Source organism: Mytilus californianus, unplaced genomic scaffold (genome assembly GCF_021869535.1).
Source record: "Mytilus californianus isolate M0D057914Y unplaced genomic scaffold, xbMytCali1.0.p SCAF_52, whole genome shotgun sequence".
In the NCBI taxonomy this organism is placed as follows: domain Eukaryota; kingdom Metazoa; phylum Mollusca; class Bivalvia; order Mytilida; family Mytilidae; genus Mytilus; species Mytilus californianus.
Window position 1 is genome coordinate 596,795 of NW_026262704.1, and position 8,975 is coordinate 605,769.

An 8,975-nucleotide genomic window follows, 5' to 3' on the forward strand; every position below is an offset into this window, starting at 1 on the left:
GGTAGGTCCTGTAAGAGACGCTGTCCGCGAGATAGGTCAGGAAATGTAGACTGCTAGTGGAAAATGAGGGTATATTGGATAGGAACAGACATTTAGCCTTGCAACATGCCACCTACGGACCATCAAAGTGTTGTTACAAGAGTTCTTAAGGTTTAAAGAGCGTGACACTCTCTCCACAAAAGGCATCATATTTAACGTCCAAATTCTGACCGGACGTGGCTGCTTACTTGTACATCCCGCACAGCCCTTCGGACGTTCAACTTTGGCAAGATTTTTACTGAAGAAGACCTATAGTGATCATATGTCTATTCCCGAGTCCCCGTTGGGGGTTGGTATTTTGATTATTTTACATTTTGATACACACGATCGTATTTTATCAGGTCATATATGTTTAATTAACAACCAGTTGTAATGTCTAAGTGGCCTATTGTGACACATTTGATTCAATAGTTCGCTGATTACTAGTAACTTATTTGAAACAAACAAATATCCATTATTGTTTCAAATTATTTAATGTCAAAATAGTACACTATTAAAACCAAGTTTAATATGAAAAGGTTATTTTGATCTGAACAGCTCTTTAAAAGATTGAACAATTAATTATTAAGTAATTTTCAAACTTTCAGTTAATTTTCAGACTTGTTAGCTGCGGTAAATTCAGGACTGTTCAGATAATTCGCTTACATTTGACTGTTCAGTTTATGTCTATCCTGTTCAGTTGTTGTTATTAAATTGTATATAAGTCTAAAAATAGACTTAAAGACTGAATATGACTGAATAATTCATTATATACTGCAGCTGTGCTATTTGCGTAGTCAAATTGCATTGACCGTATATGCATATGTGATATACAGTCACTGACCATATATCGCCTTGTTTATGACGTTGACAATGCGTTTCCGTAGAGTTTTAATAATGACGTCAATAAAATATACAGGTTCGCGGATATTTTACGTCGTCCGCTCCAAATAATGACGGTTTTTACCCAAAATATTTCATTTGGAACAGCAATAAGAATTGCAGTATATGAAGAAAACCGGCAGAGCCTCGCTTTCTACCTCTTTCTAAGTCTTGTACAAATTAAACTTATATTTCGAGACAATATATGATTATTCTATACCTTCAATCTTTTGCGACGGTGTTAAGATCAACATGACAGTTTCAGACGACTAAGATTCATTTACTAGTGGTAGTTTATGCCTCTTTAAGTATCAAAGTTTAGAATATGTAACAGTTGTAGGAGAGGAACGTATTAAAGAAAAAAAAAATATTACAACTTAAAGTTAATGCGAATCATTTGTTATTGCAAAATAATATAACTGATATCTGGATAAAATCTTTTAGAATAGCTAACAACTGAACATTTTGTTATTTTTACTGTACTAATACTAACTGACAGCGATTATGTCAACAGTAAATCAATCAAACGAACCAAATTATAGATATATATCTGTAATTGTACACTAAATATCAACTCTTTATGTGGAAGGAGTTGTACTACTGAAAATAAAATACAAAAGCGTTATTTATTTGTATTTTCTTTAGTTCAATGGTCATAATAAAGTAGAACTTTAATCAAACTGGCACCATATTTAGGAAACGTCGTTAATACATGTTAAATTTTAAAAAATACAATACTTGGTGTAGTGTTGTGAACTTATGCTGCTACATCTGTTAAAAAGAAACACAAAAACTATTTATTTCAGTCTTGTTTTTATCAAAAATCAAAAAAAATTATGGGAAATCTACCTAGAAATGTGTGAAATAATTTCTAAAAAATTATCATTGTGCAATATTTCTCACGAAACGAATTATCTCCCTTTGGTTTATTTAGAGCTCTTCGGTGCAGAGGTAAAAAAGTGTTCACTGAAAAAAAAATGGCAGAAAGCTATCTGCTACCAAAACTTTTACTGAATTTCGTGGTAAAACTCCTTGTAGCAAAATATTATTGAGAGTAAAAGAAATTCATTGGGATAAGACAATTAATAATATTGTAATTTGTGGAAACTATTTACTTGAAGTAAATAATCGTAAGTACAGTAGACAGCGAACGATAAAACGTTAAATATCATCCAGTTCAGCTAATCTTAGAAAGTTAAACCACCGTTTGAAGGAGCAACAGTTGAGGGACCAACAGGTCCAACAAATGACAACATGTCTTCACGACAAGAAACATTATACTTTCAATTGGTCCAGGTTAGTATAGCTCAAATTTACTATGTATATCATTTCTTTTCATCCTCACAAAAAATAACAACATCTATATGTACATAATACTTCTTAACTTCGATATGTTGAAGATTACAAAATAACAACATTATTTCTGAAGGGACAACCATTTGATTTTTTTTTGTTGTTGAAAGGGAGGGGTAGCAGTAATTTGAATAGGAATAACTTTGCCTGGTAAGAACTGAAAATACATGATTTTGCACAAGACAGGATGACAATAAATAGTCTGCAAAATAAAGTGCAGGATAGTTGAGGATACATATGTGTACGAAAGTGACACAGAGATATGTCTTGCCTCTCCGCATAATATTAAAAAATAGGCAATCTGATGGACAACTACATTGCTTATTATTTCAGTCGCTGATCCATGATCTAGTGGACAGAGCCTGAAAATGGTCGACAAATTGAGATGTTACGTACAGACAGTAATGTAACTTGATAGAAAATAACTTTGTCTAGCCGACTGTACGGTACGGGTTTTTCAAATTGTTGAAGGCTGTACGGTTGCCTATAATTGCTTACATCCACTTCGTTTTAACTTTAGTGTATAGTCTCATTAACAATCATACTACTTCTCCTTATTTTTATATTAATCACAAAAATTCAACATATAAAATGCTAATTAATTCAGACACTGAACCATGACCTAGGGGTAGGCTATCGAAATAGTCGTCAAACTGATATCTACTGATATCTACTGATACATGTTGTAATGCGACTTCATTTCAATATCATTAATGTATCACAAGTAGACCCTATCAAACTAACTTAAGCTGAAAACTTAACATTGAAAATTGCTTATCAATTCAAAGTCACTGGACCATGTCATGGGGGACAGTGCCTCAAAATAGTCGTCAAACTGATATGTACTGATAGTATAGAAACTTAAAAAAAAATATCATTGATCTATCACCATGATCACAAGTAGTTCTTATCAAACTGACTTAAGCAGAAATTTTGATCAGTGAAAATTGCTAATTCATTCAAAGTCACCGGACCATGACCTAGGAATTTTTATAAATGTAGGTGTAAATTAACTGTACATTCCAAAATATGTTTGTACACTGTCAAAATGTTTAAATTGCTCTGGTTATATTAATTGATTTACAACTAAGTGTACATATAGACTCATCTTAAATGCTTGTACATTTGTACACTTGTACATTATAGATTTTAGGGATAAAATATGTTTAATATCAAAGTTGATTGGCTGTGTCTTGAGCCATAATGTATAAACTGGTTAGAAAGGTATGCAATTCTGTTTTGTAAAATATCCTTAAAAGACACATTTTTACCACACGTTTACATTGAAAACATGAGGAAAGAGTAGAAAAGAATGTTTAAACCAATAACATATTCATATATTGTATGAATTGCCAATTTTGTTAAGGTTGGTCAGGAAACTGTAAATAAACAATTTTCTATTTATTGCTTTTGGTTTCTTTAAAAAAAGGCATGCATTCCTTATTTGAATTAAAAAATTGTCTTTTATACTTTTAATTGCAATTTATAACTGATACAATAGCACCAGACCAATTAGATGATCAAAATTAAAGATGATGTCATTCCAATGAAACACACTAGAAGATCAGCAAAAGAGGTAAACAAATATTTTTTTACATTATAAGAGGTTGTTTGTCTTTGAAAAAGATAATTCACTGATATTTATTTCATATACTAAGTACATGTACATAGTACATAAACATGTTGCATATCAACACAAAAAGGAGATGTGATTTGATTGCAAATGAGATAACTATTCACCGGAGTCCCTATGAAGTGGATATATTTAACTATAGGTCATCATTCTGCCTTCAACAATGAGCATTGATGAGCAAAACCCATACGATTTAGTAATCTATAAAATGTCCCGACATGACAAATGTGAAACAATACACTGATTATAGATTTGTTGCTCACTGTTGAAATTTTAGACCAGAAGATAGAAATATATTGGCATCCTTCCAAATATTCATATTTTGTTTTTTAAAGGATAGATGTGTGTTGCTTAACATCATGCAAATATATCATGTCTGTGCAGGACAATTGAAACAATATAGAAAGTTATAGGGAAAAAAGGGTAGGATCGGAAACAACATGAGAGAAATTGGAAACTTATGCAGAGTTGAGTAATAGATAGGTAGACTTAATTTCTTCTTTTAAGCTCACCTTGCCCGAAGGGCCAAGTGAGCTTTTCTCATCACTTGGTGTCCGTCGTCCGTCGTCGTCGCCGTCGTCGTCGTCGTTAACTTTATACATTTTGAACTTCTTTTAAAGAACCACTGAATGGAATACAACCAAACATGGTATGAATGTTCCTTATGAGGTGCTGACCAAGTGTTGTTACTTTGTAGCTGATCCATCATCCAAGATGGCCAACAGCGAGGGACTTCGTTTAACATAGGAACCTATGGACAATACATACAAATGTCTTCTTTTAGAGAACCTCTAAATAGAATAAAATAAAACATGGCATGAATGTTCTGTATAAGGTGCTGACCAAGTTTTGTTACTTTGTAGCCAATCAATCATCCGAGATGGCTGTCAGCGGGGAACTTAGTTTAACAAAGGACCCTTTGTGAAATACATACAAACGTTTTCTTTTGATGAACCACTGAATGGAATGAAACTAAACATGACATGAATGTTCCTTATGAGGTGCTGACCAAGTGTTGTTACTTTGTAGCAAATTCATCAACCAAGATGGCGGCCAAAGGAGGACTTAGTTTAACAAAGGATCCTATCTGAAATATATACAAATGCCTTCTTCTAGAAAACCGCTTAATGGGTTGAAACAAAACATGGTATGAATGTTTCTTTTGAGGTGCTGACCAAGTGTTGTTACTTTGCAGCTGATATGTCATTGTCCTTATAAAGTCATTTTCTACAATTTCAATAAATGTATTTGTTATTTCTGTACACTTTACAAAAGTCTTCTGCTTTCGATTAGATTACGGGGCCAATATTAAACCAAATTTGGTTTCAATCATTATTAGGATATCTGTTATGATTGTAATCTATTTTTACATGATTTCCAAAACCAAAGTAGAATCAAGTGAGCGACACAGGCTCTCGGAAGCCTCTAGTTAAGTTTGTGACTCTTTGATAGTTTTTTTTTTTTGTTTTAAGTTTCAAGTTTTCTGATGACATGTAATTTGATTTTTAGCATTTTTTGTTTGATTTGGATAAAAAAAAACATATAGAATATTTAAATACAGCATGGACATGAAAAATGCTTTAAGCTTGTATTGTCAATTATATGTCAAGTAAGGTCATGGAAAAATATAATTTCTTTCAGAAAAAAATTCTACTATGGAATGTAAGATTCAATGTTTCAATTATTTTATAGGTAGCAACATATGCTTTGGATGTAACAGGATGATATGCCGGAAGTTAACGTCATTTTAGTCACTGAACAAAAGACTCTGTGTCTTGTGTAATCAACAAGTTTATCACTCTTTCTGGTGTTAGTATGTACAGTGAAAGAATGGAACACATAAGCATCAGAGACTCAATCCATAGAACTGAACACCATTATATAAACATGGCTAAGCAATGCTTGGAACTGATACTTTGTTAAATTAATACTTTTCAGAAATTTTGCATTTTCAACTTACAGTTTACCTGAAATGGTCTCTCATGGCATTTGTTGACATTTCTTAACAAAACCTGCCAATGGTGCTTATTTTTGTATATTATCAGTTCTAATGTAATAAACTGTTGGATTAAGTCAAAATTGGAGGTTTATCCAAATTTATGCACACTTTTATGGTGTTTTAATGGAATAAAAATGTTGTTGATGGCAAAAATCAAAACTTTTGAGAAATTTCTGTTTGTGATAGGATTTAGTGAAAATGCTATATATATCATGTATAATATGTTATCAACATTGAGTCCTGCTTCAAAGTAAAATCTAAAGTTTTTGTTAAAATAAATTTATGTACTAATTTTGAAACTATTTTGTAATGGGCTTTCAGTGAAAATCAATTAAAGGTATATGTATATAATTCTTTTTTAAGTTAACCCGTGTAAAAAATTATCTGTCTGTCAACAATTTTTAATTGGCTGCTAAAAATCCATAAAAATAATTGTTATTTTCTCGAATTTCAATAATCAAATGCCTATAGCATGTATAGCTAATGTTAAGAAAGTGCCTTGTATGCTAAAGGACCCTTGCGACAATTCTTTCATGAGTCCTTAGTTGACCTGCTGAAATGTACCTTTTATATTAATCGATTTTGTTCTCTTCTGGAATATGCATGAGATGTTTGCCACTGGACATAAAGCAAACCACAACTAATCCACCATATTTTTTTTAAATCTCCCCCCCCCCCCCCTTTATGATATTGATTGAATGCATTTGTAATAAGTATTTATTATCTCTCTGCCTCACACAAAAAAGGTTAAGCTTAGCCTTTCTTGACCTGTCAATTTTCTAATTGTACCTTCTTATTGTGGATAAAGAGTTTTGAGCTAGTAGCTATTCCAAACTGTCAACACCAAGTGGCACTTTGATCTTTAATTTTCACTACAGCATTTTAATAATAGTTGATGGACTGACTGGTGAAAAACAGTATTCTTTGACAAGTGCATTAAATTGAAACTTACAGAAGTGAGTTCTTGTATGAGAGATTTAGTCGACTTTTTTTTTAGCGTTTTCCAAGTTTATGCATATAATTTGTTGTTTCTATGGCAACACTATCACTAATTCTACTTGGAATATTATTGATATTTCTCAAACACAACAAAACCTGCATAATGTAAACAAAATTGTATACTGCTATATGTACCTAAGTTCATTGAAATGAATTTGTCAAAATTAGCACTTGTCAGTAAATACACACGAAATATGGAAATGAACTGCTTGTTTCCATGGCAGCACATTCAATGGCAAATATTGTACAATTTGAATATATGATTTTTTAAATACTTTTATCTGTTTTTCTTATACTGAGTATTTTTTTTTCTTTTATATTTTTCATGTTCTTGAAAACAGACTGAAATTGTTCATAATCGGCACTTTTATCAAGTTTAGAAACATGGTGTATTTGTCTCCTTCAGTTGTTAACACCATTATGATATACTATACTATCTAAAATTATTTATATATACGCATGCATGTACACAATGAAACTTAATTTAGTGTAGGTTGTTTTAGTTTTCTTTCTGTTGTGAACATTTAAGAAACAAACTGAAACTTTTTTTAAATTTTCAAATTTGTGTATCATCATGAAATTGTTTCTATAGCAACAAACTTAAAACTATAATACCGTTATACATGAATATGTTTAAAAATTTTATAATTACAATTATTTCTACAAATTGTATATTTAGTTTTTTTTTCTAACGACAGAATGAGGTTTTGAAACAGTTTTATATAAAATTTTGCAAAAGTTAATTTTATAGAAAAAATTAAAACTAAGCATTTTGTATCCATGGTAACAAAAAAATAAGACATAATTCCCCATTATTTTTTTCGCATCATTTATAAGATAAGTCTATGGTATTTATGAATTCATGGTTGACTTTAATTCAGGTGTCTGCAAAAAATTATGGTGAGCATTCAAAAATGTCCTCAAAAGGGTATTTTATTACCCAATGCAAACCACCTAAAAAAGGAGCATATGTGATTATGATTGAAAATTGATATAAAAATAGCAGTTATTAAATAACATCATTAAAATGCATATATTTAATAAAATCATTAAAATAAACCTTTCTCTTATTTATTTATTATGAAAAATTATGTTGAAAATAGCATTTTTCAGCTTAAAATCATGGATATCCAGTAGGGGTAAAACTGGTCATCGGTTACTATGGCAACCGATATGCATAGCAACCAAAATGCCATTTTTTGTTTGTTTCATCAAGTCTAGTAAGTGTGTGAAGTTTGAAGAAAATCCATGTGTGCCATACTCCCTATGTAAGAGTTTAAATAGTTACAGAGAACCAGTATTAACAACTATAGGTCAGTGTACGGCTTTCAACATTGAGAAACGCCCATACCGTATAGTTAGCTATAAAAGGCCCCGAAATGACAAAATTATGTAAAACAAATCAAACGAGAAAACTAACACTGTAGTTAATGTACAAAATAATGGGAAAAAAATATGTAACACAGCAACAAATAACAACAACTGAATTACAGGTTTCTACCTTGGGACAGGCACATACATAATGTATGTAAGCCTAGATTTCTAGAAGAACTGTTATGTAATCAATATCACAGTTTTATATAAGCAATATCTGGGAAAACAGTTTAAAATTAGCTCTGATAATGGTTTCCCCTTTCAAATATAAATTCTATAGTAAAATTTTGTGAAATTTATATCAAATGTTAATTTTGTGTTCAGCTCGAAAATAAGTGCCGATCAACCGATTTAACAGGAATTACATGTATTTCCCTTTGAAATGCGATTAATATTGAATACATTGAACATTGTAAGCTCTCTAACACCTATATTTCTTGTCATATTTTCGAAAAAAATTAGATCTAAGAAGATTTTAATAATCAGAGCCGATCACATATTTGGCAGGAGTAATGCACCTTGGAAACAGAAATTTTATGGAAAATATAAATGTTAGCAATCTCATGACCACAATTCTTGAAAACGTCTAAAAGAACCAAAACATTTATTTTTAAATTTATTTTTTTGACAGGTAAAATACGTGTTCGGCGGGCAACACTGGAAAAGTGTTTTTTCATGAAATTTAAATTTAACGTTATCAAATTTAATCAAATCTAC